General features: G+C 42.8%; 1 pseudogene across 1 annotated transcript in view; it reads left to right on the top strand.

The window, feature by feature from the left end:
* Nucleotides 1-2736: 2736 nt before the first annotated feature.
* The window catches only part of LOC311106778 (androglobin-like), an 89773-nt pseudogene continuing 64799 nt past the window's right edge, over nt 2737-27710 (top strand). The window contains exons 1-4 of the transcript in view: nt 2737-2821; nt 19931-20076; nt 22454-22590; nt 27601-27648. The product of the transcript in view is annotated as an androglobin-like (transcript). The remainder of the gene's footprint in view (nt 2822-19930; nt 20077-22453; nt 22591-27600; nt 27649-27710) is intronic.

Genomic DNA, 27710 nt, shown 5'->3' with positions numbered 1-27710 from the left:
CCGACCTAATGTACTCTACCAGTCAAAAGTTTGGACACCTACTCATTCAAGGGTTTTTCTTTTTTATACTATTTTTTATATTGTAGAATAATAGTGAAGACATCAAAACTATGAAATAACACATATGGAATCATGTAGTAACCACAAAAGTGTTAAACAGATCAAATATTTTTTATATTTGAAATTCTTCAAATAGCCACCCTTTGCCTTGATGACAGCTTTGCACACTTGGCATTCTCTCAACCAGCTTCATGAGGTAGTCACCTGGAATGCATTTCAATTAACAGGTGTGCCTTCTTAAAAGTTAATTTGTGGAATGCATTTGAGCCAATCAGTTGTGTTGTGACAAGGTAGGGGGGTGGTATACAGAAGATAGCCCTATTTGGTAAAAGACCAAGTCCATATTATGGCAAGAACTTTGAAAGTTTCTTCAAGTGCTATGATGAAACTGGCTCTCATGAGGACAGCCACAGGAATGGAAGACCCAGAGTTACCTCTGCTGCAGAGGATAAGTTCATTAGAGTTACCAGTCTCAGAAACTGCAGCCCAAATAAATGCTTCACAGAGTTCAAGTAACAGACACATCTCAACATCAACTGTTCAGAGGGGACTGTGTGAATCAGGCCTTCATGATAGAATTCCTGCAAAGAAACCACTACTAAAGGACACCAATAAGAAGAAGAGACCTGCGTGGGCCAAGAAACACGAGCAATGGACATTAGAGTCCAAATGTAAGATTTCTGGTTCCAACCGCTGTGTCTTTGTGAGACGCGGTGTGGGTGAACGGATGATCTCCGCATGTGTAGCTCCCACCGTAAAGCATGGAGGAGGAGGTGGTGTGGGGGTGCTTTGCTGGTGACACTGTCTGTTATTTATTTAGAATTCAAGGCACACTTAACCAGCATGGCTACCACAGCATTCTGCAGCGATACACCATCCCATCTGGTTTGGGCTTAGTCGTTTGTTTTTTAACAGGACAATGACCCAACACACCTCCAGGCTGTGTAAGGGCTATTTTACCAAGAGGAGAGTGACGGAGTGCTGCATCAGATGACCTGGCCTCCACAATCACCCGACCTCAATCCAATTGAGATGATTTGGGATGAGTCGGACGGCAGAGTGAAGGAAAAGCAGCCAACAAGTGCTCAGCATATGTGGGAACTCCTTCAAGACTGTTGGAAAAGCATTCCAGGTGAAGCTGGTTGAGAGAATGCCAAGAGTGTGAAAAGCTGTCATCAAGGCAAAGGGTGGCTATATATATTAAAATATATTTTGATTTGTTTAACACTTTTTTGGTTACTACATGATTCCATATGTGTTATTTCATAGTTTTGATGTCTTCACTATTAGTAAAAATAAAGAAAAACCCTTGAATGAGTAGGTGTGTCCAAACTTTTGACTGGTACTGTATACAAATGGAAAAGTAAATGTTGCTACATTCCCTGTTGTTGGGATTTGAATGCATAGCTTTGGCTACTCATAAAGTCAAGGTTATCTTTATAGGATATGTTTTGAGTAGCCAATTAATGTTTTATTAAAGAAATAGCAACAGTCAAATTAATCTCATTAATGACAATACCCAGAGACAGACAAGGAAACAGTCTTTCTATTTTGACTTTAGTCCGTGTGAGCCAAACATAAACAGAGAATTAGATTAGGCCTGCACACAAGAGTACAATAGGCCTATATACATCTGATCCAAATCCAGAATTTTAGAGCTATTTTATTTTAATGCACCTTATTGTGCTCTTATCTTTTCTTCTCAGTGTAGCTAATTGTTTTTTTTAATACCTGTAGCCTAATCTGTAGCCTGTTACCTTCAATCTAATGCATTCTAACAACAGCTGATCAGCAATTGCAATAGAACTGTGACCATGATCACAATTGATAACTTCCAATTTCATTAACTAAACATGGCCATTAATAATTGCATAATAACACAAGGCTACAACAACAACAAATTGAAGTTATAGGCTATTTATTAAATCCGTTTGCCAGCTCCAGGTAGGCTACACAAATAGCATAAATTGATTTGCAATGACTCCAGCGATCATCATTTCAACATATTTCTTGTATAAAATGGAAGACTACAGTAGCCTACATAGGCATAGAAATTAATAGGATAATTGATGGCCAACAGATGCAAATGTATCATTGTCCACATTTAATGTCAGTTTCATTGTGGACTTTTCCCCATAACAGAAGAATGCCAGGGAGTTCTAGAACTTCTATTTCAAATTTCCGCTCCAGACCCAAGCAAAGTCGACGTTAGAAAGCAGTTTAAACCACCTCCGAGCGAATTTATGTAATGTGCTCTAGAGCGCCTAAAGTCGTTTTTCTGTGCTTTGTCACCGTTATTTATTTCTTGATGCGCATCAGTTTTATAGAAAAAGGGTTGGAAATAGGTTTCTCCGTAATGACAATTTAAATAGCCTACCTACAACCTAGGAAAAAGTTGTCACGACATGCGCTCGTGCTGCTCTGGCTGCTTTCATTCATGAGACTCAGCTGCCTGCTGCAGCCCTCAGTCTCAACACACACATCCGTCCGGAGGTCTCCCTTGATCTTCTGGGTCTGGGGCTTTTTCACTAAGAAACATATCAAACTTTCTCCAGCTTCCCAGTCAAAACAAACTGCTCTCTCAAGTCATGTAACATTAACATTAGCTAGCTAGGTAACACTGTCACTTATTTGAGCTAATAGTTCAGGTGAATCAACGTCCAAGATACAGCCGGAATGTCAAAAGCTCCACCAAAGAAAAATGACTTGTCCTCCAGCCGAGTCGCATCACACAAGGACAGACACCAAAAAGAGTGAGGGTGTGTTTGTAAATTTAGAGTGCTCAAAGTGCGCTCTGGGCGTGCTTAAATTCAGAGTGTTTTGCTCTGGGAGCATTCAGAGTGCACACTGGACGCTCTGGCGGAGGAGTAGGGTTGATCCGAGCAATCTGACCTCACAATGGCAGTCAAGCACCCAAGCTAACTGGCTAAAGTTGGCAAGCTTGGTAGCTACTTCCAGACAAATGAGAGAACACCTCACTCTGACCATTTTACTCGCTCTAGCAGAGCTGGTTAGGCTGTTTTCATGATATCTAGAACGTTGGTGACTGTAACTGTGCTGCTGCCAACAATTTGGCACACACATCTGACCACTCACGGTTCAGATAACTGAGAATCATGTCCAGTGAGAACTGAAATTGACAAGTGGTCCTGAAAGGAAAGAGGAGAAAGAAAACTTAGGCTATAGCACTGCTATAATATGAATGACATGGCTGTATAAGCTAGCACAGGTAAGTATATAAAAAAATTAGCCACCAAAATTGTCGCAACCCCTATTACTAGCCTGTTCAACCTCTCTTTCGTATTGTCTGAGATCCCCAGAAATTGGAAAGCTGCCGCGTCATCCCCCTCTTCAAAGGGGTGACACTCTAGATCCAAACTGTTACAGACCTATATCCGTCCTGCCCTGCCTTTCGAAAGTATTTGAAAGCCAAGTTAACAAACAGATCACCGACCATTTCGAATCCCACCGTACCTTCTCCGCTATGCAATCTGGTTTCCGAGCTGGTCATGGGTGCACCTCAGCCACGCTCAAGGTCCTAAACAATATTATAACCGCGATCGATAAAGACAGTACTGTGTAGCCGTCTTCATCGACCTGGCCAAGGCTTTCGACTCTGTCAATCACCGCATTCTTATTGGCAGACTAAATAGCCTTGGTTTCTCAAATGACTGCCTCGCCTGGTTCACCAACTACTTCTCAGATAGAGTTCAATGTGTCAAATCGGAGGGCCTGTTATCTGGACCTCTGGCAGTCTCTATGGGGGTGCCACAGGGTTCAATTCTCGAGCCAACTCTATTCTCTGTGTATATCAATGATGTCGCTCTTACTGCTGGTGACTCTCAGATCCACCTCTACGCAGACGACACCATTTGATATACAGTGGGGAGGACAAGTATTTGATACACTGCCGATTTTGCAGGTTTTCCTACTTACAAAGCATGTAGAGGTCTGTAATTTTACAGAAACCTTTGTTTGCAATTACAGAGATCATACGTTTCCTGTAGGTCTTTACCAGGTTTGCACACACTGCAGCAGGGATTTTGGCCCACTCCTCCATACAGACCTTCTCCAGATCCTTCAGGTTTCGGGGCTGTCGCTGGGCAATACAGACTTTCAGCTCCCTCCAAAGATTTTCTATTGGGTTCAGGTCTGGAGACTGGCTAGGCCACTCCAGTACCTTGAGATGCTTCTTACGGAGCCACTCCTTAGTTGCCCTGGCTGTGTGTTTCGGGTCGTTGTCATGCTGGAAGACCCAGCCACGACCCATCTTCAATGCTCTTACTGAGGGAAGGAGGTTGTTGGCCAAGATCTCGCGATACATGGCACCATCCAACCTCCCCTCAATACGGTGCAGTCATCCTGTCCCCTTTGCAGAAAAGCATCCCCAAAGAATGATGTTTCCACCTCCATGCTTCACGGTTGGGATGGTGTTTTTGGGGTTGTACTCATCCTTCTTCTTCCTCCAAACATGGCGAGTGGAGTTTAGACCAAAAAGCTCTATTTTTGTCTCATCAGACCACATGACCTTCTCCCATTCCTCCTCTGGATCATCCAGATGGTCATTGGCAAACTTCAGACGGGCCTGGACATGCGCTGGCTTGAGCATGGGGACCTTGCGTGCGCTGCAGTATTTTAATCCATGCTGGCGTAGTGTGTTACTAATGGTTTTCTTTGAGACTGTGGTCCCAGCTCTCTTCAGGTCATTGACCAAGTCCTGCCGTGTAGTTCTGGGCTGATCCCTCACCTTCCTCATGATCATTGATGCCCCACGAGGTGAGATGTTGCATGGAGCCCCAGACCGAGGGTGATTGACCGTCATCTTGAACTTCTTCCATTTTCTAACAATTGCGCCAACAGTTGTTGCCTTCTCACCAAGCTGCTTGCCTATTGTCCTGTAGCCCATCCCAGCCTTGTGCAGCTCTACAATTTTATCCCTGATGTCCTTACACAGATCTCTGGTCTTGGCCATTGTGGAGAGGTTGGAGTCTGTTTGATTGAATGTGTGGACAGGTGTCTTGTATACAGGTAACGAGTTCAAACAGTGCTTTCACTCTAGTGGTAGCATGAGACGGAGTCTACAACCCACACAAGTGGCTCAGGTAGTGCAGCTCATCCAGGATGGCACATCAATGCGAGCTGTGGCAAGAAGGTTTGCTTTGTCTGTCAGCGTAGTGTCCAGAGCATGGTGGCGCTACCAGGAGACAGGCCAGTACATCAGGAGACGTGGAGGAGGCCGTAGGAGGGCAACAACCCAGCAGCAGGACCGCTACCTCCGCCTTTGTGCAAGGAGGAGCAGGAGGAGCACTGCCAGAGCCCTGCAAAATGACCTCCAGCAGGCCACAAATGTGCATGTGTCTGCTCAAACGGTCAGAAACAGACTCCATGAGGGTGGTATGAGGGCCGACGTCCACAGGTGGGGGTTGTGCTTACAGCCCAACACCGTGCAGGACATTTGGCATTTGCCAGAGAACACCAAGATTGGCAAATTCGCCACTGGTGCCCTGTGCTCTTCACAGATGAAAGCAGGTTCACACTGAGCACATGTGACAGACGTGACAGAGTCTGGAGACGCTGTGGGGAACGTTCTGCTGCCTGCAACAATGCAACATCCTCCAGCATGACCGGTTTGGCGGTGGGTCAATTATGGTGTTGGGTGGCATTTCTTTGGGGGGCCGCACAGCCCTCCATGTGCTCGCCAGAGGTAGCCTGACTGCCATTAGGTACCGAGATGAGATCCTCAGACCCCTTGTGAGACCATATGCTGGTGCGGTTGGCCCTGGGTTCCTCCTAATGCAAGTGTAGTAACTAAATAATGATGCTAATTATGCTGTGAGAACAAGGAATCCGCGGACACTGTCCTCGATTATAATAGTTTTATTATAATGAAGATTTCAGCGCCAATTTACAGACTTCTGCAGACATCTGGAGAACAACGGCCCAATCTCTTAATATGTTGTTCTCCCCTCCTTTGTTTCAAGTCTCGAAAACAAAAAGAATAGGATTATGACAAATAACAATTTCTCTTATTGAGTAACTTTAACTATAAACCAAAATCACATTTTTCTATGGAGTGTAAATCAATTTCTATGAAATATGAACAAATCTTTATGGAGTGTAAATACATTTCTATGAAATATGAACAAATCTTTATGGAGTGTGAGAGCGAAAAACCTGTCTGGCAGCTTTCTTTCCAAATATCCATCAATCAATCAAGACAGTAACATTCTCTCACGGCCCCTCTGCCCCAGGCAACCACCTAAGTACTCCAGATCAATTCATAAATCTTTATCAATGCATTTTAAACTATGATGCAATTGAATACACATGAAAGCCTCAGCAAACAAAATACAATCAAAAATCACATTCAGGCTGGTCGACCCATCGGACCCTCCTGTGGATTCTCTCTGTCCCTGCCTAGACCCAATATCCCTAAGCATCCACGAAATAAACAAAAACATCTGAGATCCCCACATGTACCCCACTACAGCAAATATCATTCTTCAAAAAGGAATACAGAAAAAATATGACATGAATTATGTATTACACATGCAAATATGTCTATATATCATTGCAGACACTGGAATGTAGTCCACTACACTTCATCTCCTCAGCAGTGTCGACTTTCAATGAAACGTGGATGATGGAATCTGAACATTTCCACACCTTCCTTGTTCCACTTCCTCCAGTCCATTCATATTGTCCATTCCTATTGTCCATGTTTGAGTATTTGAATCCCCTCTACACATTCCCCCATATGCTTCTGGAAGAAAAGAAAAGACCAAACAGTATATTTTGCAAAACAACACATTCACATTGAAACATCAATATCAACAATAATATAAAAATGATATATAAAATGAATCACATTCCATTTCCCCCCTTTGATTCATCACAAAATACTAAATATCCCAATAATATGTAAAAACATGTGAAAAATGATCGGATATTCAAAATTGATATCTATCCATCAATACTCCTTTGAGTATTGACAGAAGGTTAAACCCTCTTATCGTTTCATTTGCAAAACCCTGCAAAGTATAGGTAATATTATCAATTTGATCTGCCAAAAATGTTACACCATACCATGGAAAAAGTCCAAGTCCCCACTTCTCTCCTAGACTTATCCTCCAATGGTAGGCTTCCTGTCACGCTCTGGCTCCGGGACTGTGTATTTTGAGCCAGGGTGTGTTCATTTGGTTGTGTTTGGTATTGGTTGTGTTGTATTTGGTTGTGTTTCCTTGTTTGGTCGTGTGACTCCCAATCAGTGGTAACGAGTGTCAGCTGTCGGCTCGTTATCTCTGATTGGGAGCCATATTTAAACTGTCAGTGTTCACCTTAGTGTTGTGGGTTTTTGTTCCTTGTCAGTCATTGTAACTGAGGACTTCACGATTCGTCATTGTTTGTTGTTTTTTGTAGTGAGTACTTTAATTTAATAAAGTCATGTTCGCTCAACGCGCTGCGCTTTGGTCTCCCTCATTAGACGATCGTGACACTTCCAGACTATGACATTTCTTCATTCCCCTTTTCACCCTATTTCCAAACCTAGAATCTTAATTTGAATCTTATCTTAATTTGACTGGATCCGTTGCAGCACACCCTGTCGCGTGATTTACTTGTCAGCACCTCCTCTCTCTCTCTGTCTCCTCCTTATCGTCTCTCATATCACAGAAGAACAAAGAAACAGACAATAATTTAGTATTTTATGCACTCACTGGGTTATTTCAACCATTCAATACTCCTCTGTTCACATTCGCGCTAAGAAATAAGCAAACAGCTTAACTCAGGAATATTATAGATAGCTCAATAACATTTTATTTTATTTATTTTTAATCCGTCAACATATCTCTCATTTATCAATTCAATAGATCTCAATCAAATAGTTTCATCGTTAAGCAACAGCCGATTTAACAAACAGAATACTTTATTAGTGTGTAAGTCTCCCCCTTCTTCTCTGTCTGCTCTGAGTCTGCGTCTCCCAGCAGCTCAGTGCAGGCAGGGGAGTGGCATATTTGCTCTACGTAACTCTAAACTCATAAAATCCCACGCATGCGTAGTCCATTCATCAGTGCGATTTCAGAGTGAGAAGAGCTCCCAAGCAGCTCTCTCCAAGCTAACCAACAGAAAGTAGACAGACCAGCTGTCCCTCCGTTATTTCCCCCAACAGACAAACAGTAACACCCTCAGAACTCACAAACCAACACAAAACATAGAACACAAATCCTACTTTGAAGTTTCTTAACTTCACTTATCCTAATCTGCAGATTTATAGTTATTTTCTTATCAATTACAAAACATCTCTATACACTCTTAAAAACTCCTCCCTGTAGGCTCATGATTTTCTAATAGTTAGTAAACGTTCTCTTTTTATAGAGACTCATAAGATTTTTAACCTTAACGTCCTTCCAGGGGGCTCATATATAGTTAACAATTATTAACGTTCTCACAAACGGAGACTCATAAGATTTTAACCTTAACTTACATATTTCCTTACAAAAAACAAAAACCCCTGTTCTCAACCAAAACATATATATGTATATATCTCTAACATAAATCTTATCCTAACATGAGTCGACACACAGTTTAAACACAACAGAGACGTCTTTATTTTATTTTTTTTTCTCCCCCACATACACACACACACACACACAGTTTAAGAGGCTTATATCCGTTCCTACGGACCTCTTAATACCACCGTCGCGCCATTTTTTTTCATTGTTCCTAAATTTATGCTACCTCGAGTTTGCAGATATTCAAATGAGAGGTTACATCGAACATATACCTCGTCAACTATAAGTTGAGCGGTAACTTGCAACCGAATGTATCTACCACAATCTCCAGTCCCCGGAACTGACCTAAAAACAACCTAGTGAGTTTTCAGGATTTTCGGCCCATCCTAATGATCGCCTCGTTTGAGGGCTTGCCATAGATCCGCGACATCCTAATTTGTATACATTTTTCCTTGGCCTTATTCCTTCATTCTATTCTTTTTCAATTTTCCTCAAGCAAAATATCCCTGTGTCCAGTATTATCAATACCTATAGACACTCCCCCCCTGTTTGCGTTTTTTCCAACACAAACAAATTTAGAAATTTAGAACGGACTCTTATCCCACAGCAAAGAACAGCAAAATGCACACACAAGTCTTTCAAACGGTACATCTCCCCAGCGCACACACCCACATAAGCAAACGAACCGACCAGCGCACAAAATTGTGAGAAATCTCACCTTATGTGCCGGCGTCTTGAGCGGGAGTCACTTTGTAGCTCATGAATGGAACGCTGGAGAGACGCAACACGTCCCAAAGGTCCTCGTCGCCATTCTGTAGTAACTAAATAATTATGCTAATTATGCTGTGAGAACAAGGAATCCGCGGACACTGTCCTCGATTATAATAGTTTTATTATAGTGAAGATTTCAGCGCCAATTTACAGACTTCTGCAGACATCTGGAGAACAACAGCCCAATCTCTTAATATGTTGTTCTCCCCTCCTTTGTTTCAACCATGGTATTTATATCCTATGCCCTATGTAACATAATATGGGTGTTTTCCCATAAACCAATCCCAGGAGGCCACCTAACAGACTTCCTCTAACACACCATTTGCAAACATCAACAAAGTCCGAAACTGTTTAGACACTACACAAGACAATGCTAGACCTCATGTGGCTGGAGTGTGTCAGCCGTTCCTGCAAGAGGAAGGCATTGATGCTATGGACCGCCCGTTCCCCAGACCTGAATCCAATTGAGCACATCTGGGACATCATGTCTCGCTCCATCCACCAACGCCACGTTGCACCACAGACTGTCCAGGAGTTGGCGGATGCTTTAGTCCAGGTCAGGGAGGAGATCCCTCAGGAGACCATCCGCCACCTCATCAGGAGCATGCCCAGGCATTGTAGGGAGGTCATACAGGCACGTGGAGGCCACACACACTACTGAGCCTCATTTTGACTTGTTTTAAGGACATTACATCAAAGTTGGATCAGCCTGTAGTGTGGTTTTCCACTTTAATTTTGAGGGTGACTCCAAATCCAGACCTCCATGGGTTGATAAATTTGATTTCCATTGATAATTTTTGTGTGATTTTGTTGTCAGCACATTCAACTATGTAAAGAAAAAAGTATTTAATAAGATTATTTCATTCATTCAGATCTAGGATGTGTTGTTTAAGTGTTCCCTTTATTTTTTTGAGCAGTGTATATATATAACAGCAAGGGCTATACACTACAGCAGGCATAAGGCCTAGTCATAAGGCCTAGTCACATGGCAATAGACTAAACAGCCTATTGGACTTGTAAAAATTAAACTCAGGCAAATGTGCTCAAATAAACATTACAGTAATGTTGAAATGTATACATAATATAATTGCAATGAGCATGTGTGTTATACAGTCGTGGTCAAAAGTTTTGAGAATGACACAAATACTCATTTTCACAAAGTCTGCTGCCTCAGTTTTGATGATGGCAATTTGCACATACTCCAGAATGTCATAAAGAGTGATCAGATGAATTGCAATTCATTGCAAAGTCCCTCTTTGCCATGAAAATTAACTTAATCCCCAAAAAACATTTTCACTGCATTTCAGCCCTGCCACAAAAGGACCAGCTGCCATCATGTCAGTGATTCTCTCGTTAACACAGATGAGAGTGTTGACGAGGACAAGGCTGGAGATCACTCTGTCATGCTGATTGAGCTAGAATAACAGACTGGAAGCTTTAAAAGGAGGGTGGTGCTTGAAATCATTGTTCTTCCTCTGTTAACCATGGTTACCTGCAAGGAAACACGTGCCGTCATCATTGCTTTGCACAAAAAGGGCTTCACAGGCAAGGATATTGCTGCTAGTAAGATTGCACCTAAATCCACCATTTATCGGATCTTCAAGGAGAGAGGTTCAATTGTTGTGAAGAAGGCGTCAGGGCGCCCAAGAAAGTCCAGCAAGCGCCAGGACCGTCTCCTAAAGTTGATTCAGCTGCGGGATCGGGGCACCACCAGTGCAGAGCTTGCTCAGGAATGGCAGCAGGCAGGTGTGAGTGCATCTGCACGCACAGTGAGGCAAATACTTTTGGAGGATGGCCTGGTGTCAAGAAGGGCAGCAAAGAAGCCACTTCTCTCCAGGAAAAACATCAGGAACAGACTGATATTCTGCAAAAGGTACAGGGATTGGACTGCTGAGGACTGGGGTAAAGGTATTTTCTCTGATGAATCCCCTTTCAGATTGTTTGGGGCATCCGGAAAACACCTTGTCCGGAGAAGACAAGGTGAGCGCTACCATCAGTCCTGTGTCATGCCAACAGTAAAGCATCCTGAGACCATTCATATGTGGGGTGCTTCTCAGCCAAGGGAGTGGGCTCACTCACAATTTTGCCTAAGAACACAGCCATGAATAAAGAATGGTACCAACACATCCTCCAAGAGCAACTTGGTGACGACCAATGCCTTTTCAATTATGATGGAGCACCTTGCCATAAGGCAAAAGTGATAACTAAGTGGCTCGGGGAACAAAACATCAACATTTTGGGTCCATGGCCAGGAAACCCCCCAGACCTTAATCCCATTGAGAACTTGTGGTCGATCCTCAAGAGGCGGGTGGACAAACAAAAACCCACAAATTCTGACAAACTCCAATGATTGATTATGCAAGAATGGGCTGCCATCAGTCAGGATGTGGCCCAGAAGTTAATTGACAGCATGCCAGGGCGGATTGCAGAGGTCTTGAAAAAGAAGGGTCAACACTGCAAATATTGACTCTTTGCATAAACTTAATGTAATTGTCAATAAAAGCCTTTGACACTTATGGAATGCTTGTAATTATACTTCAGTATACCATAGTAACATCTGACAAAAATATATCATAACACTGAAGCAGCGAACTTTGTGAAGACCAATACTTGTCATTCTCAAAACGTTTGACCATGACTGTATATAGAATAGAAAATAGCCTAGCATCATAAATGAGCAATGCTAATAAACGGCTAATCGCTAACCGTCATGCTAAAATGCTCATGCATTCTAATGGTAGTGCTAACACTAGCGGGAGTGCGAGCTAGCTAACAAGCTCAACACACGGTAATTGTACACAATAGACCACAAAACTTAGCTCCACATAATATGACACAGATCTCAAGGCACTTACAGTGGGGAGAACAAGTATTTGATACACTGCCGATTTTGCAGGTTTTCCTACTTACAAAGCATGTAGAGGTCTGTAATTTTTATCATAGGTACACTTCAACTGTGAGAGACGGAATCTAAAACAGAAATCCAGAAAATCACATTGTATGATTTTTAAGTAATGAATTTGCATTTTATTGCATGACATAAGTATTTGCTCACCTACCAACCAGTAAGAATTCCGCCTCTCACAGACCTGTTAGTTTTTCTTTAAGAAGCCCTCCTGTTCTCCACTCATTACCTGTATTAACTGCACCTGTTTGAACTCGTTACCTGTATAAAAGACACCTGTCCACACACTCAATCAAACATACTCCAACCTCTCCACAATGGCCAAGACCAGAGAGCTGTGTAAGGACATCAGTGATACAATTGTAGACCTGCACAAGGCTGGGATGGGCTACAGGACAATAGGCAAGCAGCTTGGTGAGAAGGCAACAACTGTTGGCGCAATTATTAGAAAATGGAAGAAGTTCAAGATGACGGTCAATCAACCTCGGTCTAGGGCTCCATGCAAGATTTTACCTCATGGGGCATCAATGATCATGAGGAAGGTGAGGGATCAGCCCAGAACTACACGGCAGGACCTGGTCAATGACCTGAAGAGAGCTGGGACCACAGTCTCAAAGAAAACCATTAGTAACACACTACGCCATCATGGATTAAAATCCTGCAGCGCACGCAAGGTCCCCCTGCTCAAGCCAGCACATGTCCAGGCCCATCTGAAGTTTTCCAATGACCATCTGGATGATCCAGAGGAGGAATGGGAGAAGGTCATGTGGTCTGATGAGACAAAAATTGAGCTTTTTGGTCTAAACTCCACTCGCCGTGTTTGGAGGAAGAAGAAGGATGAGTACAACCCCAAGAACACCATCCCAACCGTGAAGCATGGAGGTGGAAACATCATTCTTTGGGGATGCTTTTCTGCAAAGGGGACAAGACGACTGCACTGTATTGAGGGGAGGATGGATGGGGCCATGGATGGGGCCAAACCTGCAAAATCGGCAGTGTATCAAATACTTGTTCTCCCCACTGTACGTTTAGATGCACGCCCAATTAAACATCAGACATACAGGGATAGGCGATATGCACAGGCGAGCATGATGTATTTCCGGTTAAATCTCAGGATGGATGTAAACTTCCGGTTATCGTAGAATGCTGTGCTACCGTATGCTAGCATTGAATGCTTGTCGTCAAAAACATCCAAAACGGTTAATTTTCGTTGTTGTTGTTGTTTATCTTAATGTTTTTACTTGTAATACTTCGTCTTGACTTATAACACGATGACGTGTAAATGTACGAAAGTGTCCTTTCAAAAACGGGATGACAGCTCTTCCAGCCATCACTGCTGTGTGCCGCAATGTGCAGTGTCTGCCAGATGCAATTCTTCTGTTAGTTTTTTAAAACTTTTCCCAAAGACAGTGAATTACACAAATGGTGGGTGATTAACATTCGACGAGTCAACTTTCTTACAACAAACACACGAGTCTGCAGCCAACACTTTCTAAGTGAAGATGTGATAGAGCCTCCGACTCCTGCTGGGCGCAGACGTCTGAAGAAGGGAGCTGTTCCAGTGCTGTTTCAATGGAACTATTTCAGTCTTCCAGCCCCACGGCCCGGAGTTTGGGAAAGGACCGAGCGTCCCAACACAGAAACCATGAATGATCCGTCTGTGGAATTGGACTGTCCTCCTGACCATGACTACTGCAACAGTACTGAACCTGCTGCGCTGGATATGTCCCTTGACCACAATGAAAAACTTAGTGTAGAGATAGCAAGGCTCCGAAATCAAATTGAGGAGATAACTATCAGCAGCAAGTTCTGCTTGGAGCGGTTTGCTGGATCTGATGATGACATAAGGTTTTTCACAAGGTAAATTAAAATGTCCAATGTGTTTAATATATAGGCCTATGTATTTGAGCTGTCAACAATGACTAGTATTATTATCTGTTTAAATGTTTATGTGTGATGTGTTGAATTTCCCTCGGAAAGAGTAAAGTATCTATCTAAAACTATCTAGATCTAGGCTATCTACTAGCGCATTAATTGTATTTTAAAATACTGAGAAGAGCAGTAAGCAAAAGGACTGACTTGTGCGTGGTCCAGTTTCTGACCTTAGTGCCAAATGTTCTAAGATGTTGTATAACTGTCAATAAGGATGCTAACATGCTTGCAATTTAATGTTGTGTATGTACACTTGAAATATAGAAATGTAACACGTATGTCCCACAGGTTAGTAAGTCATGCCCACCTGATGGCCTTTTGGAAGCAGATAGAGCCAGCCACCTGCAAGATCAAACGGGTGACAAGAGCACGAAGTGTAGCAAAGACTGATGAGGCCCCTCACACTGGCAATGCAACGGTGAATATATTTTACAGTTGTTCTTACAAAGCAAGATATATTGCATCATCTTATCATCTTGAAAGTTAAGCCAGTAACAATCTATTTGACTGTCAGGTGGAGGTGGTGGGTATTGATATGACAGGATACTGCCAGTTTGTACCTTGCCAAAAATGGAGTCCACGAGTGGTTTGTCAGATGTGATGTTCATTCTGCAGATAAGGGGAAGAGAGTCTGGTTCCATGTCAGCATAGGCAGGTAGTGGGTTGAGGGTTGATGGGTCTGGTACCTTACCGCTGTAGCCCTTGTAAAGTGTAGATCTGGAATAACAATATCAGGAAAAGTAAAGGGTTCACTAGGAAATACACCAGAATCTAATAGCGATTAATAACATTTATTTCGCAACACATTGTAGTCTGCCTATTTAATTGGACTCTGCATACCTAATTCCGCTTGCCGGAGTAGCATCTGGTTTGGGCTTCACTAGAACCATGGCATCCACAGGTCCTGGCTTCACTCCCTATTTATTTATGAGATGGTATTAGGAGAGATGCTAGTATGCATGTGACACAACTGTCTGGTATTGAAATGATACAAACCATTGTTCGTGGTTTATGCCACTTCTGCTCTGTTTCAGTGCACGAAAGTACAGGAGGGACGACAGACATGCCACATTCAGAGTAATGGGCAGTCTGATATAGTAATGCAACCAAATGATTGCATATCCCACACCCAGCCACACAGGAACAGTAGCTTTTAACAAGCACAACTGCTGTGAATCACTGTAGTATCTGAACAGTTTATAATTTTGGCTGACGTTTGCAAATGGTGTGATAGATGAACTTTACTCTGCTTTGCTGAAACATCTGGAAAGCATTTCTACAGGGGCCCCTTGGAATAGAGGACATTTGGAGATATGTGGAGGCCAGGGATTGGTCTATCAAAAACCACCCATCTTATGTTACATAGGATAAATACCATGTTTCAACAAAGGACGGGGAGAATAATCATTTTTTGATTGGGTTAGTTGTTCTCCGGATTTCTGCAGAAATCTGTAAATTAACGCTGGAACCTTTGATATAATAAACCTTTATAATCAAGTACAGTGTCCGCGGATTTCTTGTCTACACAGCATATAAGCATCGTTGTCTCGACACCACATTAATTGCCGACGAGGATCTTTGGGACGTGTTGCGTCTGTTCAGCGTTCTATTCATGGGCTACGAAGTGACTCCCGCTCAAGAGGCCGGCAGATAAGGTGAGCTTTCTCACAACTTTGGCCGCTGGTCAGTTCATGTGGCTGTGTGTGTACGTTGAGGGGATGTACCGTTAAAGAACTTGTGTGTGCGCTTTGCTGTTATTTGCTGTGGGATGACAATCCGTTCTAAATTTCTAAATTTGTTTGCGTTGAAAACAACGCAAACAGGGGGGAGTGTCTATAGGAATTGATAACACTGGGCACAGGGATATTTGGCTTGAATACATTTAAAGGAGTGTCCAGGAATAGAATGAAGGAATAAGACAAGGAAATAAGGAAAAAAGTATACTGTTAGGACGTCCCTGATCTACGGAAGTCCTCAAACGAGGCGATCATTAAGATGGGCCGCAAATCCTAGGAAAGTCACTAGGTTGACTTTCGGGTCAGTTCTGGGAACTGTGAGATTGTACAATATATATTCAATTGCATGTTACCTCTCGGAATACAGTTGACGAAGTATATGTCCGATGTAGCCTCTCATTGAATATCTGCAACTCAAGGTAGCAGAAATGTAGGAAGGAATATAAAGGAAAAAAGGAGCGACGTAAGCATGCTTTAGAGTATTGTATGAACGGATGCATTCTTGTTTGATTATGTGTGTGTGTGTGAGACAAAGAGAGCCTATGCGTGTGTGTACATGGGGAGGTCTCTGCTGTGTTCCAGCTGTGTGTCAACTCATGCTATGATAAGATTTATGTTAGAGATATATACATATATATGTTTTGGTTGAGAACAGGGGTTTTAGTTTTTTGTAAGGAAATATGTTAATTACGGTTAAAACCTTATGAGTCTCCATTTGAGAGAACGTTTCCAGAATTGTTAAAAACTATGAGCCCCCCGGGAGGACGTTACGGTTAAAACCTTATGAGTCTCCATTTGAGAGAACGTTTTTAAACGTTGTTAAAAAAAAACCCTGGGAGGACGTTATGATTGTATAGAGATGATTTGTAATGGATAAGAAAAGAACTATAAATCTGCAGATTAGAATAAGTGAAGATAAGAAACTTCTAAGTAGGATTTGTGTTCTATGTTTTGTGTTGGTTTGTGCGTTCAGTGTTACTGTTTGTCTGTGTTGGAAAAAACGGAGGCTTGCTAGCTAGCGTTAGCATATTACCTTCAAAGTTGCAAAGAAAATAAGAAACGTAAAAGTTGAAGCCTTTATCCAGTTTGCTACGTGGTGTCGTACTGGATGTCCGGACGACCCTCCGTATATCATTAACAGATACTTTAGGCAACTCCAGCAAACACCTTGTAAACTTCATCTCTGCCATCATAACGGTCTACTGTCACTGTCTAATGTTTTTTTCCGGTAACCGGAAATGCCCAAGCATCCATACGCCAATGCGGAAGTGATGCGTGCATAGAGCCTATTCAGTCCACAGAAGGAAAAGTTCAGCAGGAGAGAAAACTGTGGAAGTGCTCATCAGGATGGGGAAAGCACGTTTCTGACCACACAGCGTCCTGGGGTCATAGACTAACTGAAACTGAAGTCCCGGGAATCAAGGCCACTGAAGGAGATGTGGTGATAATTATTTGGCGTGACCTTGACCAATAAGACTAACAAAAGTGGGGGGTCCTCTGAATGGGAGTGGGGGTCCTCTGAATGGGAGAACTAACCAGAAGGGATGGCTAGAATCAGCTGACTGAAGCTGGCGATTTTAACAGGCTATATAGTTAGTCTATAATTATTTTATAGGCTACCTGCTGCTGAAATGTCTCTCTCTCGCTCCTCTGGCAATGGCCCACTCACACTGGCACACATGCAGATGATACACAGCACACACAGAGAGACAGGCTGAAGGGTATAGGCCTAATTCTGATTATGGGTGATATGTACATTTTTAAGTGATTGATAATATATTTAAAAAGGAAAGCACAATATTAAAATTGGTTACTTTTCCAGGATTATCATGACTGTAAAACCCCTAATTTGACAACTTGGAACAGCGCATCCTGCACATTCAGGCTGGCACATTTTCAATCTGCGCATTCTCAAACTCAAACAGTCTACTGGCACGCATACACCAGATTCACAGACTAGCGGAAATGAAACTTGAACAAAGCGGAATGCCCACTCTTCATTGTTATTCAACACAATCCAGGCTTCATTCCACATTGATCAACCTTTTTTTGACGCTGTGTGTGAATCTGGGCCAGTGATAGGTCACTTTGTTTTATAGAGGAGATGGTACACAGTTCCCCCCAAAATTGGAGGTGCCAGTACTGCTCTAGACAGCTTCAGTCCAAGTCAAGCACTGGTAGCCAGCAGATCCGACCCGCTTGCTTACAGCTGCACTAGGGTCAGACAGCATTCCTGTGTAGATTGACACAGCGGAAAACATACCTCAATCCAGGGATGAGAAATGCGTTGTACTCTGAATTGTCCCATTATCCAAACTGTTACACCTAGAAGATTGAATGACTGCTCGTTTTTAAGTAAACTGCCATTTTTGTCCTCATACTAGCTAGTAGTTGCCACAGCATCCATTATGGAATGGCACTTCGTGTTGAACAACAAATGAGCTGATTGGCTGACTGCCATTTCAAAATGGCTGTTTTGGCTTCTGCTACCTAGGAGTGATGGGCGGAAAAAATCAATACAGTTACGTATCGGGATATTAATTTTGATTTTGTATTGTATCGTTTTGACAATATCTCAATATTTATTTTGCCCTAGTTGGCTGTACATGCACCAAAACTCCAGTATTTTTCCTTCATAACTTGTTCTCCCTCTACTTTTTAGATAGGGAGCCAATTTGTTTTCAGCACTTTTATTTCCATGACTGATCAAAACTAGTTTTCTCATGACTCTCTCTTATCCCTCTGCAGCAGACATATGGTGAGAAATATGTTTGGACCATGGAATCGCAATAAAATCACAGTATTAAATGTCAATACATATTGTATCGGCACCTAAGTATCGTGATCGTATCGTGAGGTTTCTGGCAATTCCCAGCCCTACTACCTAGCATAAGGATGAAAAGGACAGTTTTCCATAAAAAACGAGCAGTCGTTCAATCTGCTCGTGTAACAGTTGGGATAATCGGACAACTCAGAGTACAACACATTTTTCATCCCTCGATTGAGGTACGTTTTCCGAGCCATATCTCGTGCCGGCTCCACAGTGTCTTAATCTACACAGGAATGCTGTCCGACCCTAGTGCAGCTGTTAGCAAGCGGGTCGGATCTACTGGCTAGCTACACAGCAATGTTAGCTAGCTGTATCAACTTTTGGCAAGGTATGACAGGTGTCAATCAATCATCATGCCCCCCTCAATTAACGTAGTGTGGGAGGGACGTTGTCTGACTGGGGCGGAGACTCAAACCACGCTTACTGCTTTACATGATTCGTCAGTTCCGTCTTCTTTGCTTAAGCCCGTGAAATTTGAACCTCTGCCAGAAAAAAAGTGGCTAAAGTTTTGTGTTTTAGACACAACTAAGAGTCTAAATTACAATGTTCAACATCTTTCTCGCTAGCTAGGTAGCTTGCTCTAAAATAACTGCTTCTTGTTATTGTGGACATGTAGCAAGCCTGCAAGCTGGCATTATTTTTCTCTAGCTTCAGGGTTCGCTTTGCTCTCAATTTCCAAAACGCCCAACCACTGAATTCATGCACCAGCTGTACAGGCGGCAACTTGCCAGGGTTCTACTTTGAAATCCCTGCCCCTCGGCTCTTCCCATCCAAGCTACTGACTGTGTGGGGAAGGGGTCAGATTATTGTGTCAATACCACCACCAAGGAAAATGTGTCAGTCTATATCAGAAGTAATATGCATTGCCTAAACAGTGCTGTGGGTAGAATTTCAGCAACTGTGAGGTCAGAGGAAAGCTATTCATCATCAGTTGAAGATAAGCCTATGCCCTGCTTCCACAAAGCACTGGAGGCCTATGCCAGCGAAGAGAGGAGTTACTTGAGCAGGATGGATAAATATAGGCATCCCTTTTCTTTCATCTTGGATTTATGGATCCAACAGCATGGCTGGCCTGGCATGGCATGGCACTACACACACACACACACACACACACACAACACACACAACACACACACCTGTTTATTGGTTTCAAACCTAAATCATGCTTGTTTGTGGTTAACCCCAGAGCATCGTCCCTGGTGGCCAGTGCCTCAGAGGGCCCAGGAGAGCTGAGGAGATGCCGCTACCCCATGTGGCCGGAGTGGAGTGAGGCAGAGGTCAACGCAGAGAAATGGGACGTGGCCAAGGATGGAAAGATGGGAAAGAGTCCATGTGTGGTGAGTATTGATGGATTAGGCCTTGTGAAAGTTTGGTCCATTTAAGCCCAGTGGGCCTGTTTAACTTGGGGGCTTTGTGCAAAATGATCATTATCTGGCTAATAATGGCGGCCTCAAGGGAAAAAATGGGCTGGTGTGGGGGCCTCGAGGAAAAAAAATGGCCCGGCATGTTAGAAATGCCAGGGCTGATTGCTGGTTCCAGTCCTATAGGATTTAGGTTATCCAGGGCCGTGCGCAGAAATTTCAGGGGGCATGTGTTCAAAATGAAATTCATAACATACCAAATGCCTCTAGTGAAAATTTTAACATTTCATTTTTGAGCATAGGCCTATTTATCTTTGCAACAACACACTCACTCATCATTACAAATGGTAAGCAAGCTAGTTACAGTGCCTTCTAAAGACATGATTGACACCGAGACAAGAGGGTGGGCTATCAGCTGATCATTGATGTTCATGATTGATGTAAATCTGCTAGTTAGCTAGCTCTATTTCTTTTACTGATTGTGATTTACTTCTTTGTCCTTCTGCCTCTCTCTGCTGCACATATCAGCCAATGTAGGTGATGTAGGCTAAATCAAGTGTTATCAAGTGTTAATCAAATGCTATGCTGCTGTTGCAGTACTGTTGATATTTAAACTAGGTACAGTGTCTTCAGAAAGTATTCAAACCCATTGACTTTTTCCAAATTTGGTTGTGTTACAGCCTGAATTTAAAATTGATTACATTTAGATTGTGTGTCCCTGATCTACACACAATAACCAATAATGTCAAAGTGGAATTATGTTTTTAGAAATGTTTACAAATTAATAAAAAATGAAAAGCTGAAATGTTTTGAGTCAATCAGTATTCAACCCCTTTGTTATGGCAAGCCTAAATAACTTCAGGAGTAAAAATGTGCTTGACAAGTCAGATAATAAGTTGCATGCCATGGACTAGCGTTGTGTGCAATATTGGTGTTTAACATGATTTTTGAATGACTACCCCCTCTCTGTACCCCACACATAATTATCTGTAAGGTCCCTCAGTCGAGAAGTGAATTTCAAGGACAGATTCAACGACAAAGACCAGGGAAGTTTTCCAATGCCTCGTGAAGAAGGGGACCTCTTGGTAGATCAAAATAAAAAATAAAAAATAAGCAGACATTGAATATCACTTTGAGCACAGTGAAGTTATTAATTACACTTTGGATGGTGTATCAATACACCCAATCACCAGTGAAAAGAAGGAAGCCTGTACAGAATAAAAATATTACAAAACATGCATCCTGTTTGCAATAAGGCACTAAAGTAAATTAACTTTTTGTCCTGAATACAAAGCATTATGTTTATGGCAAATCAAACACAACACATTACTGAGTACCACTCTTCATATTTTCCAGCATGGTGGTGGCTGCATCATGTTGTGGGTATGCTTGTCATCGGCAAGGACTAGGGAGATTTTTAGGATAAAAAGAAAAGGAATAGAGCTAAGCACAGGCAAAGTCCTAGAGGAAAACCTGGTTCAGTCTGCTTTCCAACAGACACTGGGACACAAATCCACCTTTCAGCAGAACAATAACCTAAAATACAAGGCCAATTATACACATGGAGTTACCTACCAAGACGACATTGAATGTTCCTGAGTGGCCTAGTTGCAGTTTTGACTTAAATCGGCTTGAAAATCTATTGGAAGACTTGAAAATGTCTGTCTAACAATGATCAACAACCATCTTGAAAGAGCTTGAAGAATTTAAAAAAGAATAAATGGGCAATAATTGTACAATCTAGGTTTGCAAAAGTCTTAGAGACTTACCCAGAAAGATTCAGCTGTAATCGCTGCCAAAGGTTATTCTATTTACCCGGGGGTTGAATATTTTCAATTAATAAAAAATAAATAATAAATGTTAGTATTTTGTGTAGATCTTTGACAAAAATTACAATTAAATCAATTTATTCCTACTTTGTAACACAACAAAATGTGGAGAAAAAAAAATGTGAATACTTTCTGAAGGCACTGTAGCTAGCTACACACACTCGACTGGTGACCGCATATCTCAAGCCATGCATGTTTGGATATCGGGCGCATGCAATCTCTGTACAGGGCAGATCAACAGGCGCAACCAACGGACGGGGTGGGGCAGGTGTCGAACTTGACGACGACTTGCGGGTAGTGGGTTTCCGAACAACAATGACAAAAAATGTATTTAAAAAAATCATTTTGGGGGAAATTATACCATCTTTTTATACCACCTACCACCTTTTTGGGTAAAAGGGCACTTTGGAGACTGGAAGGGCAAAGGGGCATGTGCTTTGTATAGGTAAAGCCCTATCTGTGCACGTGCCTGAGGCTATCCATCTATGAAAGGATTTCATAGATACTGTAGGCCTGCAGTGCTTCTCATGTTTCTTTGGCCATTTTTTGAGGATCCAGAGGGAAAGGTTGAGCTGCCGCCGTCGCTGAAAGTGCACTCCTGAAAGAGCCCTTCAGAGCACATACTCACCAAGATAAGCGTACTTCTTAAGGACATGGCCTTGTATGGTGCATGCATCAAACAGTCTGCATCCAACATAGGATACTGCCAATATAAAGGAATCACCAAGATAAAGTGATGGGCCACAACGAGCTGCCAGAACAGATTCAATGTGCCTTGGCATAGATTCTACAAGTGTCTCTGTTGGAGAGATGCGATAACATTCTTCCATGAGAAATTCCATCATTTGGTGTTTTATTGATAGTGGTGGAAAATGCTGCTCAGTCACCGCTCCAGAATCTCCCATAAGTATTCAACTGGGTTGAGACCTGGTGACTGAGACACACACACACACACACACACACACACACACACACACACACACACACACACACACACACACACAGAGACACACACACACTCACCCTTTAAACCCCCTATGCTCCTTTGAGACCCCTCTTTCAAAGTCTCTGAGATCTCTTCTTCTAACCATGGTAGCCAAAATAATGGGCAACTGGGCATTTTTATACATGACTCTAAGCATGATGGGATGTTAATTGCTTAAATAACTCAGGAACCACACCTGTGTGGAAGCACCTGCTTTCAATATACTTTGTATCCCTCATTTACTCAAGTGTTTCCTTTATTTAGGCATTTACCTGTAGAGGATGCACAGTACTAGAGATACTCAGAGCCAGGGCATTCAGTATCCCTCTCAACATACATATTGCCCTTTCAAAGTTTCAGTGATGTGATGGCTCGACACACTGCAAAGAGACTACACAAGAACAAAATGTTCCACTATACTATGGCCATGGCCCATGGCTAAACTCAATGGATTCTCCATTCACCGGGCGGACAGGACAGTGGAGTCGGGGAAATTGAGGGGGGGTGTGCTAACTGGTGTGCTAACTCCAGCGCGTTGGAAGTGTCGACCCACTGTTCACCCGTCTTGGAATACCTGATGGTCAAATGCAGACCCTTCTACCTCCCGAGGGAGTTTTCAGCTGTTATCGTCACTGTTATATACATTCCACCTCAGGACAAGAAAAATAACAAGCTGGCACTTAACGAAATGTACAAGGCTATAAACAAGCAAGAAAACCTACATCCAGAGCCTGCTTTTCTGGTTGCCAGTGATTTTAATTCGGTGTCACTAAGACATGTGTAACTTCCATCAACACGTCTCCAACGCCACTAGGGGCGATAAAGTCCTAGACCACTGTTATTCTACTCACAAGCAAGCATACAAGGCCCTCCCTCGTCCACCATTCGGCAAATCAGATCATGACTCCGTACTCCTGCTTCTTGCTTACAATCAGAAGCTTAAACAGGATGTACCCGTGACTCGCTCCGTTGAGAAATGGTCACCAGAATAAGAGATTATGCTACAGGACTGCTTTGCTAGCGCTCATTGGAATATGTTTCGAGACTCCACCGATAATATTGACGAGCTAAGTGCCTCCGTCACCGGCTTCATTAGAAAATGTAGCAGCGACGTTGTCCCCATGGTGAGGGTTCGCTGCTTCCCCAATCAAAAACTATGGATTAACACCGAGGTTGGAGCTAAACTAAAGGACAACGCTACCGCACACAGAGCTATCGTAGACAACCCTGCGGCTACAGCCGAGGACAGGAATAAGTACAAGAAGTCCCGCTATGACCTCAGCAGAGTCATCAAACGAGCAAAAGGACAATCTAGGAATAAGGTGGAATCATAGCTACCTGGGGCGGCAGGTAGCTTAGTGGTTAAGAGCGTTGTGCCAGTAACCGAAAGGTCGCTGGTTCTAATCCCCGAGCTGACTAGGTGAAAAATCTGTTGATGTGCCCTTTAGCAAGGCACTTAACCCTAATTGCTCCTGTAAGTCGCTCTGGATAAGAGCGTCTGCTAAATGACTAAAATGTAAATGTAATACTACACAAGCTCTGACGCCCACCACATTTGGCAGAGGCTACAGTCCATTATGGATTACAAAGGAAGACCCAACCGTGATCTACCCAACGATGCCTCTCTACCAGACTAACTCAATGCATTTTATGCACGCTTTGACAACAACAACATCATGCCGGGTGTGAGGGCCGTCACCAACCCATAGGATTGGGTGATCTCGCTCTCTGAGGCCGACATGAGAAAGGTCTTTAATCAGGTCAGCACCTGCAAGGCCCGATGGTATTCAAGGGTGTGTTCTCAGAGCATGTGCAGAACAGCTGGCAGGCATATTCACTGTAATTTTCAACCTCTCCTTGCCCCAGTGTTTTAAGATGACCACCATCATTCCTGTCCCGAAGAACTCTAAGGCTTCATGCCACAATGACTACCGCCCATGAAGTGCTTTGGTTATGGCACACATGAACTCCACCATCCCAGACACCCTAGATCCACTCCAATTTGCATTCCGCCCCAACAGATCCATAGTTGACGCAATCTCAATTGCTCTTGACAAAGCCCTCACCCACCTAGATAAGAGGAATACCTAGAGTGGCTTGCGAAAGTATTCACCCCCCTTGGCATTTTTCCTATTTTGTTGCCTTACAACCTGGAATTAAAATGGAGTTTTTGGGGGTTTGTATCATTTGATTTAAACAACATGCCTACCACTTTGAAGATGCCAAATATTTTTTATTGTGAAACAAACAAGAAATAAGACAAAAAAACAGAAAACGATTCACCCCCCCCAAAGTCAATACTTTGTAGAGCCACCTTTTGCAGCAATTACAGCTGCAAGTCTCTTGGGGTATGTCTCTATAAGCTTGGCACATCTAGCCACTGGGATTTCTGCCCATTCTTCAAGGCAAAACTGCTCCAGCGCCTTCAAGTTGGATGGGTTCCGCTGGTGTACAGCAATCTTTAAGTCATACATTTACATTTACATTTACGTCATTTAGCAGACGCTCTTATCCAGAGCGACTTACAAATTGGTGCATTCACCTTATAGCCAGTGGGACAACCACTTTACAATGTTTTTTTTTTCATACCACAGATTCTCAATTGGATTGAGGTCTGGGCTTTGACTAGGCCATTCCAAGACATTTAAAAAACCATTTGAGTGTTGCTTTAGCACTATGCTTAGGGTCATTGTCCTGCTGGAAGGTGAACCTCTGTCCCAGTCTCAAATCTCTGGAAGACTGAAACAGGTTTCCCTCAAGAATTTCCCTGTATTTAGCGCCATCCATCATTCCTTCAAATCTGACCAGTTTCCCAGTCCCTGCCGATGAAAAAGCGAGCACGCCCCCATCCACAGTGGAGCAGGTTGAGAGCTTCAAGTTCCTCGGTGTCCAAATCACTATAGACTTAAAATGGTCCAAACACATGTGCACAGTCAACCCCCTCAGGAGCTTGAAAAAGTTTGGAATGGGCCCTCAAATCCTCAAAAAGTTATACAGCTGTACCATTGAGAGTATATTGACTGGCTGCATCACTGCCTGGTATGGCAATAGCACCGCCCTCGATCGCATGGCGCTACAGAGGGTGGTGCGGTCAGCACAGTACATGTCCCTGCCATCCAGGACATTTATATCAGGCGGTGTGGTAGAAAGGCCCGGAGAATCGTTAAGACTCCAACCACCCAAGTCATAGACTATTCTCTCTGCTTCCGCACAGCAAGCAGTCTGGCACCAACAGGCTCTTGAACAGCTTCTATCCCCAAGAATTACAACTGATAATTAGATAACAAAATAGCTACACGGACTATCTGAGTTAACCTTGTATCTTTATTGACTTTTTATTTTTTATTTTTGCACTGTCTCTATGCACACTCACACACTCACTCCATCATCTGCTCACTCACACATAATATGCACATACATTTATACTGACTCTAAACACACACAAACACACCCACTCACATACAAGCTGCTGCCACTCTGTTTATCTTATATGCTGTTTCCTAGTCACCTTACCCCTATACATATCTACCTCCATCACTCCAGTATCCCTGCACATTGTAAATATGGTATTGGAACTGACCCTGTATATAGTACGCTTACTTACTTACTTATTGTGTTCTTCATATTTATTGTGTTTTTTCTAGTATTACATTGTTATTGCATTGTTGGGTTTTGAGTTTGCAAGAAAGGTATTTAACTGTACTTAAAAATGTGATACTTGAAACTACTAGCCCATATCACAAAGTTCAGCAGAATGCCATAGATAGCCAGGCCACTTTATCCTGTAGTGTGCAGAAATGTGTGGCTGTTAACAAAGATTAATTCTTTGCCACCCTGTAACACGGCCTAATTAACAGAATCCGCTCTCTGTGTGTCTCTCTCTAATGTAGTCCCACTGTAGTGACATCGCTCCACTTTCCACTTTACCCCCTCTCTTTCACTCTCTCTTTATTTTTCACTCTTCTCTCTCTCTCTCTCTCTCTCTCTCTCTCTCTCTCTCTCTCTCTCTCTCTCTCTCTCTCTCTCTCTCTCTCTCTCTCTCTCTCTCTCTCTCTCTCTCTCTCTCTCTCTCTCTGTCTGCAACACTAAGCAATTAAGCTTCCTGCTCTTTGAGTTAATGCTTACCAGCACAGGTCATGGGGCGTCTTCCGCTCAGCGATGTCAAAAGTGTTTAATTAATTTCATATTAAAAGGAAATGCACAGGAATAATCACAAACACAACCAGGCACTCCTCCAGCCGTATTCTAGAACCCCTTAATTGGCGGAATGAATCAAGGTTGCGGCTTTTATGTATGGTTGCCATGACAATGGAAGGATGCTCCATGGAGGGAGAGCGAGAGAGAAGAAGAAAAAAAAATAATCTCCCTTGACCCAAAGCGACAGGCGATCGGTGGAGTCTTTAATTCGTTTTTGATTAGTAGCCTGTTGGAGTCTGTTAACTCCCTAATAAAATATTCATTGCAAACATGCCCTCTTGAGAAGTCCTAGATAGATTTTGCTAGACTCTTTTAGAGAAGCATATTTGAAAAGTAAGATGATTGAGTTTCATGAATATTTCAAATTTAAACAGGTGACCTGTTTTTCAGAGGGTGATCTAGTAAACTTCCCAATGGCGTTTGACAAAGTTTGTCTGTGTCGTGTTGCATTTGGAAACAGATTATGCAGTTCAGTAACGTTCAGAGCATCATTGACTGCACAGAGCCCAATGAGCACCTGTTCTGCAGTGAGGTGAGCTCTTGCCACACACTGTTGTAATCTACCTGTGTGATATCTGATGAACAATAATGAAT

Source organism: Coregonus lavaretus (genome assembly GCF_964263955.1).
Source record: "Coregonus lavaretus genome assembly, chromosome: 31".
Lineage (NCBI taxonomy): Eukaryota > Metazoa > Chordata > Actinopteri > Salmoniformes > Salmonidae > Coregonus > Coregonus lavaretus.
The sequence above is the reverse complement of the archived record's forward strand: the minus strand, read 5'-3'. Positions and strand labels throughout refer to the sequence as shown.